Source organism: Patagioenas fasciata, chromosome 2, assembly GCF_037038585.1.
Source record: "Patagioenas fasciata isolate bPatFas1 chromosome 2, bPatFas1.hap1, whole genome shotgun sequence".
Classification (NCBI taxonomy): Eukaryota; Metazoa; Chordata; class Aves; order Columbiformes; family Columbidae; genus Patagioenas; species Patagioenas fasciata.
In genome coordinates this window covers 62,645,398-62,655,634 of record NC_092521.1, presented here as the reverse complement: position 1 = coordinate 62,655,634, position 10,237 = coordinate 62,645,398, and the positions used below count along the sequence as shown (strand labels likewise).

Here is a 10,237-nt window from a genome sequence, read left to right as displayed (position 1 = left end):
TTATAATATGTACAATTTCGGTTTAGTTTATTATTTATAATACCTGGGTACCAACAAAAAAGCTCAGGCACTAATGCAAAGTTTTTAATTTCTTAGTGCGTTGACATCACTTACTGTCTTTCTCAATGTATTTTTATTTGTTTGATCTTCTATAAATTTTTCTCTTTGTTCTTCAGACGGAATAGCAAATCTAGTTCATTCCAAAGACACTCTGCTGATATAAAGTAACTGAAACACCTTTAAAAATTTAGAGTTTTAAGTGTGATATCATGTCCCATAAGAATATTGGTATCATTACAGGACACAATATCACCTTGTTCTGTGGAAATCTGAAATTCCACTAATTTATAAGAATATTTATCTCAGCTGTCTGTGTTATTTTAATACAGAAAATTTCTTGGAATCAACGAACTAAACATTCCGTTCCTGCTCTGGTCCAGTTTGTGATTTTGGTTATACCAACATTTGCAAATCTTTCTTCCTTTCTAATACCTTCATGCTGAGGTACCTCAGCTCACGCTTTTAGTGCAGGTTTCTGGCCCTGGATTAAGATTTCTAAGTTTGCAGCACTCGCTGTCTGCGTGTCCTGCTTTCACCTTATCTTACCTATGGGCCCACCAATACTTTGAAGTGAACCTGGTGGTCATCTCTTTCTGAAGACATGTGGCCAGACTAGGTTTTTAAGGGAAAGAACAGGGCCAATAGTGGCTGATGGTAGGTGGATGGTAAAGGATTTGGGATTTTGGGAATGGGGTTTGTCATGGCGTGGGAAGCAGCAGGTACCAGTTAGGACAGTGAAGGGGGAAAGGGTTTGGCTGGAGGAAGGCAAGTGAGCATCAGGATAGAGAAACCCAGGGAGGACCTGTGGAGGAGGCAAGGGCTGATGGAGAACCAGTTATCCATCCAGGGTATGGCCACAGGGGCATCTCAACAGTGAGATGTACTGTTGGACTGAGACCCTGGGAGCGGGAGCGCGTGCTCAGAAGCTTCGTCCTCCCTCACTATGTATGCCTGGCACCCACTCCACCTCCTTCTCAGCAGGGACTGATGCCACCCCAGCCACACAGCACTGCAGCCTTTCTCTTTGCCATTGAAAAGTGTGGGAGCCCTACCTTTACCCCCTTAAAACACAGTACTTCCCCCTAGTTTGTATTCTTAGACTATTACTTGTTCAAAAAGGAAAGGGTCAGCTACGTAAAGCTTAATGCAGTCCTTGCAATGAGTGAGTGAGACTGTTGACTGACCATAAGAAATTTAATAAGAACTGGGAAATATTCAGAGACATGAAAAAATTATACTGTTGTACCCTCCTTCCCTCTTTCCCCCTCCGCACACACACACACACACACACACACACACACACACGCAAAGCTAAAAGAAATCAGTGCAGAATCAGTGACCAACAGAATGATAGATAATAGAAGATCCAGAACACTCTGACAGGAGCAAGAAAAACCCTGAACAGTTGTGGGTCCTTTGCTAGAGACAGCTCACAGCATTGCAAGCATTAACAAAGAAAGATCAGAAGTGTTGACTAGACACTTTTGTTCTGTGTTTGCAATGAAGCTGGAGGGTGTATCTATCCCGTCTGATATTTCTGCAGGAGCAACACGTTTATCTCTGCAACAAAGGAAGATCTGAGGCAGCACCTGCTAAAATTAAGCTTTCCCAAAACCAGCTCTGTTAATTTGCACCCGGGAGTTTTAAAGGAAGTAGCTAAGGAACTTTCTGATATACCCTCATTAATAATTCACAGATGTCAGAAGAATGAGTTAACTCTTGAGTCTGAAGGTCAGCAAACACTGCACTAAAGGGAAAAAAAAACCTTTTAGAAAGGAAAAAAAAAAAAAAAAAAAAAAAGTAGAGACCAGCAAGGCTGACAGTTCCAGATACAGCTTGGAAATAGGTTTTTAGGGCAACTATAACAGAAGATTTAGAGTCTATGTATATATGTATATATTCATATAAAACAAAGGCTAGGCATAAAAAGTGCATAGTAGTAGTTTGAATACTTTAGTAGGACCTGGGATGCGAGGTTCCGTAAACTCAAATTATCGGGGTTGCTGTCGAGGAGTTCAAAGGACAGTTTGGTGCCTGCGTGTCACTCACAGTGGGAGGCAGGTCTGGGCATGCTGCTGTCCCAGACGTCCCTCTGTCCCCAGGGAGGACACAGTTGCCTCACGCTCTGTGAGGGTGACCACAGGAATGCCCTGGCCTTCCCAGGTGTCTACAGCAAGGCTGATGGCAGATTTGGAGTCAGAAAGAAGTTCGCCTTTGGTTCAGGCGGTGCAAAATCTTTGATCTGCATTCCAAGCCGCTGCCAGGTACCCCCAGCCATCTAAGGGCTGGGGTTTACAATCCCTATTTTTGTTTTAGAGAATCCACTTTCTTGCAAATCTAAACAGCATTTTTATTATTATTTCCAATTGTTACATGATTCTTATTATAGTTCAGCACTGACGTCAGCAATAAACAATAATAGGATTGTGAACTATTGCTCTTTCTAATAAAATTATGTTTCTTCTCTGCATTATAAATCTAATAGCTATTACATCAGTACCCATAAATATATATCATTGCTTACCTTTTTAATATATATAGGGCATTGCATGCCCCAACAGAAAATAATCAGATTTTTTTTATAAGTTAGCCACAGCCATTATTAGATCATGAATGCCTAATAAGTAGAAGATATAATTAATGGGCAGTTTTCATATCACTTTCTCCTTTTGAAGGGGGAGAAAGAGGTGGATTTTACCTGCTTTTCTTTCTCCTCCAAAGCTGCAGCTTCTACTCTGTCCTCAGTGTTTCTCCACACTTTTCCTTATAATTTCTTTCCCTTTCCTCATTTGAGGCTAAATGCTGGTGAAATGGCTCATCACAAAGGCAGTGAAATTCTCCAGCTCATTTTCACACCACAAACCTTCTCCTTCCCAAGAAAGAGCCAAAAAATTCAGTGTTTTCCTCCATCATTTTGTGCTTACGCACTTCCTTGCTGCCCTCATGGCCGAGCATCTCCACTCCCTCCCCTGCCCGCCATGGGGGAGGCCCCTTTCCCCATTTCCCCATTTCCCCATTTTTTGTTAATACCCCCTTTGGCTGTGCCCCCCAGATGGATAAGCCTCACAGCACTCAGTCTCTGAAGGCTTAAGGCCGGGGCTAATGTCCCAAGCAGGGCAGAGGTGATGGCATCGCCACCCTATCCCCTTCCCAATGCCCCATCCTGGTGTCCCCCGGCCAGCCCACTCGGCCTGTCGGGGGGTGGATGTGCCCAGTGGCACCCCGGGGCAGTGCGAGACATGAATGCGGCTGTGATCTATGGAAGCGCGTGCAAGATCTCTATAAATAAGGCAGATACCCCCCTTCCACCCCCTCCTCCTCCTCTTCTCCTCCTCCTCCTTCTCCTCCTCTCCTCTCTCTCAGTGCTGATTAATGTGTTGAATGAAACCTTTAAATGTTTGATTTCAAAGCAGAGGGATTTTTTTCCCCCCTCTTTCCGCCTATCTGTAAAGAAGAAAAAAAAAAAACGCGATCATGTGGGAAATGTTGATTTTAATGGAAAAATTGCATTGTGCCGACTTTCATAGAGTAGAAAATCCACAGAGTGAGACTTCAGGCTTGGCACCTGCTCCAGAACCTTCCTGATGAAGCAAAGGTTGTCTTCATTAAGAGCATTAATATTCATGCAGCATGGTAATTTTGACACAGAAAAGGTCTCTGTAACCTTTTCTTGTGTGAGAATTTTTTACTTCTCAAGGAAATTACAGTCCAGCAATGACTTAATTAATGCTGGGTTTCTTCAGCGGATTTTGAAGAGCTGTCAGTTTGGGCTTGCGGTAGCTGTCAAGCAGGGAGAGGGCTCTGGCTAGGTAGATTGAAAGGAGGGAGGGAAGACACCTAAGCCCCCAGCATAGATACTTGTGTGTGGGGTGGAGTAACAGAGGGGGAGGACGGGGGGACACACACCTCCCACATTAGTTTTAATTTAGCAACCCACTTTCCCCAGTGCTGGGTCATTTATTATGGGTATAAAGGACACAGTTTGAATTAGTCCTCCATTTCTTACTCGGCTTATTTGTTATTTTTATTGTTATTATTACTATTTTATAATTTTCATTTTGCTCTGCTCTTCCTCTAGCAGCGCGTGTGGAAGCTCTCAGGAGGAACCCACTTTGAACGGCACACAGCCTCTGTTGCAAGCGCAGGGAAGAAAGAGAGAAGCATCCTTCTGCTTTTAACAAAATATTTATATATGTGCATATACATACGTAATCAGATAAAAATATTCCAAAGAGATGAGATCTGCTGCCAAAGAGGAGCAGTGGCAAGCGGTATATTTTTTTTTTAAATCAAAGTTTACATTCTTCTCCAGTGATGTCAGTCATGTTTGCACACAGGGCTTTTCGGCATGTGGCACAGGACACAGCGGCGAAGGAAGGAGCTTCTGATTTTCCTTCTCTTTTCTTCTTTTTTTTTGGGGGGGTGGGGCTGGGGGGTGTAGCTTTGGAGGAGATGTTTTTAGCATCTCTCATTTCCTGTTGCTGTTTTCTTTGTCTTTCTCCAGATAGCTCTGAAGTGTCCTGGCTGCTTTCCTGGACCCGGGACTGCTCTCTGGGCTCTCTGTGCCTTGGCCCCCTCCGCTGCAGCAGGACACTCCACTGGGGAGCTGCTTCACCTCCTCCTTCCCGCTGGAGACCAAAAAGGTGCAAGACCTTGAAGGAAATTCAACCAGCCAACACTCAAGCTGCAAATCTCCCTCTCCCAAATTGCTTTGAGAAGAAACTGAAGTTTTGTTCTTCTCTCAAATACATTCAAATTAACTGGGTTTTCTTTGGTAGCAGTATTTAAAGGATGTTTCTTTCACTTGGAAACGAATGGTCCCAAGGAGAGACTCTTCCAGCCATCAAAATCTAGACGTCCAAAGACCCTTCTTGCCAGTGCCAGGAAACACGAGAGATTTTTGACTATTTTCTAGTCTAAATGAGGCGGCAGTGTTATGCCAGTGCCATGTTTAAAGGTGATGCAGAAGACTGAAATGAACATTTAAGTTAAATCCTTGAGGTATAAGCATTTTTAATATTTTAAGAAGAGAGACTGTATATGACATTCATTTCAGACAGATGTAGCCATTTATTTCTTGTATTGTCAGAAGTGAAATCCCAACAAAGTTGCTGAGACAAATTTCTGTGTCACATGTTGGCACCTTGAAATCCAAAGGGAAGCTGCAAAGTTGGTGAAATCAAGGCTTATGGCACAAAGATGCACTGAATGACACAAGTAACAAAGCTGAAAGATGTTCAGATGAAAACCATACCTTATAGTATATGTATAAATATACAAATATTTTAAAATAATCTGCACATTCTTCTCCATCCATTTTACCAATTTTTTAGCCATTGCCCATTAACTGTGGACATTTTAGCATGCAAGATTCACCAGGTTTCAAAGCAGGAGAAATGGATATCTACCGAAAAAACAAAGAAGGTGATCAACAAAAAGGAATCCTTACATGCTCTTTGGTCACCTAGACATACAAAATCTCTAAAGGGGTCTGCATCATCACTATGCAATTTCTAGAGCACCACAAAAACGAAAAAGACCAAGAGTCATCACACCAAGTGCATCATACGAAGTTCCCCTACGCACACACACTGTGGGGTTCATCTCAGACACTCATTGCAGAACACTGTTTCAAAAGATTTATTTAAGGCTGCATTGCTAAAATGGGAGTTTCTGGTGAAATATAAGTGCTTTGGTTAATGAACTGAGTTTGTTGGCAGTTGGTTAAGGTGATAAAATGGTCAATAGCTTACCAGAGTACCAGTTCGGGTCTTGGGAGGCTTTGGCCCCTTTCTAGATTTGCTTTCGTTAGACACCATGTCACCCCCTCCCCATCTGTATGTTGCTCTTGGGGAAGCACTCACAGGGACAGAGATGCTGTTGCTGTGCCTGACCCACCGCCCCTCCTGCTGTCTTACCTGGAACAGTCCACTTTCTTCAGGGCCTGCATTTGCTTTTTCTCTCTGTTGCTTTGCCATTCAATGTAGTGCTAATTCACGCTCTCTTGCCAGCTACTAACCAGCATTTTCACTGAGGATGATCTCATGATGCTGGAGTCTAAGTGAAGAGGTGGCTGCAGCCAAGGGGACTGGGATCAACAATTGAAAATGTCTAAGATCAAAATCACGTCTAGTCCCATTCAGACACGGCTCAGATTGCTCCCAATTTCCAATTCCTCACCAAAAGCCAAGCACCTCCAGAAGGACTGTTTCTCCAGAAGGACTGTTTTTGGTAAAGAGCAGCAATTTCGTGCGAGTATCTTGCAGTATGCTGTTTGAATAATGAACCTTTTGGTACAGAATTCAGTCTCACTCTACAAACCTCTCTAACTTGCATTTCCCACACTAGAAAAAACAGACGAGAACATTTTCCTGAACAAAATGTGATCTCTTTTCAGGTACCAAAGCTGTGTTAGAGTAAAATGAGGTTTTATTTATGCACACAATCTTGAAGGATTGCTGCAAAGGGAATTTTCTAATCCAAGGGACAAATAATAGGAGTTGTATTTCTTATCATCACAGCAAATGAAATAAATACCTAATATTTCTTCTGCCTAACAAAGTGAATAATTAGCAGTGCCATAGTCAAGGGAACATGCAGGTAAATGGAGCAATAATTGGGGTGATACAACATTTGCCCACTTCTCAGATGAGGGCTAAGGAGCAGGCCAGCAAGTGAACCCGCATTTTATTTACTGCTACACCACTCGTAATTAGACAGCTTGCCATAATGGATTAGCAGCAACCAGTGACACCCGTTATCCCTGGAAGACAGAGCAGTGTGAGCTGCAGAAGAAGCTGTTAAAGGCCAAGAAATACAAGTGTGTAAAAGATAAGAATAGCAAGTGCCCTCCCCATGTCAGGCTGACTGGGAGTTGAAAGCGAGCAAGCAAGTCAATCTTTAAATATGCCAGTTAATTTTAATGACATTGAGATTTTACTGACAAGTCTGAAGTATTTTAAGTAACATCAGAATTATCTTACTTGGGAGAAAACTGATTTTTGATGATTTTTTTTTTTCATGTATAAGCCGCATTACTGTTTTTTGAGGGAAACCTGCCAATTTGCCTGCTTTGAAGAAAACACCTCTGCAGAGATGTACCTATTGCACTATGTGCTCTGCTCCACCACCAGTGGAAGGAGGAGGAGGAGGATTGGTGTGGGCTGTGCCCACGGTGCTGCACAGGTGAGCTGGTGCTGGTTGAAGCTGGGCTGGTTGGAAACAGCTCTGCACCCCTGGGGCAATCACTCCACCTTCCACAGCGACCTGCTTGTCTGCACCGCCCTTTCCCAAGCGTGAAGCTGGCCTCCTGTGGGGATGCTTGGAGAGACCCTCTCTTGCCAGGGCAGCGTGAGCATCACTGTGGTGAGTATGGAGGTCTGCCTCATCCTGGGGAAATATGAGGTCTTGACTTGTTCACTTGATTGACCAATTGACGATCTTCCAGCAATGATATAAATCTCCTCTCATCTCCATGTCTTTCTCTGGACTGAACACCAAGGAAATACTGACCTCTCTACAGTGCTGAGGGAGCAGTGTGCTTCCCAGCTCATACATCTACTTCCTCCAGGGATAGAAGAGGTGCTATAGGATTGAAGAGTCCATCATCACTGTATTATGGGGATTTAAAAACCCTTTTGTTGACATTAACTCTGGTTTTATTCCTGAGTAGCCCTCCAGTTAGTTCATAAACACTCACGTGCACACTAGCACATGGGTGCACATCCCAGCCCTGCGGTGGCAAGGCCTGATTCAGCAAGGTGTAAAACCCAAACTGTTCCTCAGAGCTGGGGCATTCCCTTTAGTGCAGGTGGCTGCAGGGAGAGCTGTGCCCAGTCCTTCCCACACCTCATTTCCTTGCATTACACAAGAACCTCTCCTGTGCAGTGCTCAGCCTCCAGCAGCCCTTGGTCACCCCTGTTGGGCCCTGGCCAGGGATGGAGATAACCTTTTGGCCATCCCCACATGATTTCATCCAGTGGTTTTAACAGCAGTCCTGTCCTCCATTAAAAGGCTGTGGCCTTTTTAGAGAAATCTCTATAAAATCCTGCTGGCTTCACCTCTATTATGTTCAATGCTTTTTTTCCATTGGGGAAAATTCACCTCTGGTCTCAGGCAGAGGCTCTTCCCCTCCATCTCTCCCCTTTGCTGCTCTCTGCCTCACGGCAGTGGCGAGACCCCAACTCAGGGAGGTAGTCCATGGGTCTCCATCTCCTAACAGCTGAAACCTCTGTCCCCCCGCCAGCAGGCCTCCCTCCACTCCTATTCCCTGCTGGCAATCGCTATATCCCGCTTAATGGTATTACAGCCATGAAATATTATTTTCTTCCAGTTGGGAACAGGAATTTTGCCATGTTTTGCTGAGCAGCACATTTAATATAAATAATTTCTACTGCTCACAGGCTTCCACTTTTGTGCAAAGGTTTATGCTGAGCCCACAGCAAAGAATTTTAGGGAAAGGCTATTCATTAAGACCCTGCCTTACTTGTCTGTCACCTCCAGAGATCCCCCACTGGCAGAAGGGGTCATGTAATGTCTTATTTATACCAAGTCTTCTAGTAATTAATTTTCTCCATACCATTTTACCACAGACCTGGATTTTTTTCCTCATTTCTCTATTTGTGGTGCTTTTTGATTTTTTTTCCCCCACCCCAAGTTGCTTGTTCTGATGCTAGCATGAGACATTCAACCTTTTAAAGAAATCATTCATTTTTTTAAAGGTTGAACATGTCACAGCAAGTTGGTGCACCTAATATTAAATCCCAGCTGTTTCTTTCAAAGTTCTTGAACACTGCGCGACTTGCAGAGGCACTCATGAGCTCGGTGACCCTGGCACAGAAGGTTGAAGTGACATGCAAAACTACTAATCGAAACTTATTTTTGAAATGCATTTTTAAGCAGATTGCTTTTGAGGTTGGCACCCACTTTGCTATACAGTTACTGGTTTAAGGGGTCAAAAATACAGTCAAGGAGCACTAGAATTGCACTGCTAGGCCCCTGAGAAGCACAGATGTCCAAAATAAGGACCAAAATCTCTTACCTTGTGTACCTCAGCCACAAGTTGCAAGAACATGTACAGGATGCAGAAATGGGCTATTACCGCTTTACCGCTTACTGTATGCTCCACAGGAGCTGTGTGTAGGATTCCTTATCACAAATAAACCATTGCTGGCAGCCTCGGCACAGACATCGACCACCGTCCCATCACCCAGGCAGCACCGCTACGAGCGGTTAATCAGGTCTTCCTAATGAGGTGAAGACAGACTTGAACATCAGTGGTGGACTTTTTACATCTATTTATGCAACATCTGTGGCTTGGTTTTGTGCAAGCTCCACGACTGCAAATGCCAGTTTCTGTGCTGTTGCGTGGAGCTTCTCAATCGGCCTTGTGCACGGTGCAAGGGTGAAAAGAGAAGAACAAAACATAACAGAAAAGGGGTGAAGGAGGAAAAAAAATACGCTGCCAAATGACCCACCTTGAGAGGGCCTGGTCTTTGTGAGCATGCAGGAGCTGGCCACAGTGAGGAGGCCATTAGGAATAGTCAGCTGCAAAGTGTCTGCGTACCTGGCCTTGGAGGAACCACAAAAGAATGCATTTTCCCACTCCTGATTTAGCTTCCAGCCCAAACCAGGCCCCAGTTTAACAAGCTGGCATGGTTGGTGTTAGCGGTCAACATTGACCCTAAGATGCCACCTCATGGTTTGGAAGTGTCACATCCTGGGAGCTTTCCTGGGAGCTTGGGGAAATAACCAAGTACCTCTGTGACCAAACGCAGGTACGTTAGTGTTTTAGGGAGACACTGAAACACAATGCATCAGGACTAACTCAAAGCACTTTTTCAAGAAACTGAAAAAAAAAAAAAAGATTGCAGCAGGCCAGCTTTAAGACTTGGATATGTGGACAGGTTCAAAGATGACAAATGAAGAGTCAGGGCAACAGTGGGTGGTGGAAGAGGGTTTAAAGCTCAGCCTAAGGAGCCTAAGCAGCAGCAAGGAGCAGATGGAGTGAGAAGGCAAGAAGAAAAGAGGAGAGCTCTGAAGATCCTTGAGAAGAGATGTCTCACAGGACAGGACATTCTGACAAATATGAAGAGTGACAGGGGAGCAGCCTTACTGCAAAACCAGGGGTGCGAGGACAGGGAGGAAACTTCATGGTGTAATTACACAGAAGAACTGA

At 44.2% G+C, this 10,237-nt stretch overlaps 1 long non-coding RNA gene across 1 annotated transcript; it reads left to right on the top strand.

Annotated features, from left to right (window-relative positions):
- The first annotated feature begins 2,159 nt into the window (after positions 1–2,159).
- LOC139827379 (uncharacterized) lies at positions 2,160–6,505 on the top strand. Its single transcript, XR_011737907.1, has 3 exons — positions 2,160–2,324; positions 4,139–4,331; positions 4,565–6,505. It is a non-coding gene; the product is annotated as an uncharacterized lncRNA (long non-coding RNA).
- The last annotated feature ends 3,732 nt before the right edge of the window (positions 6,506–10,237 follow it).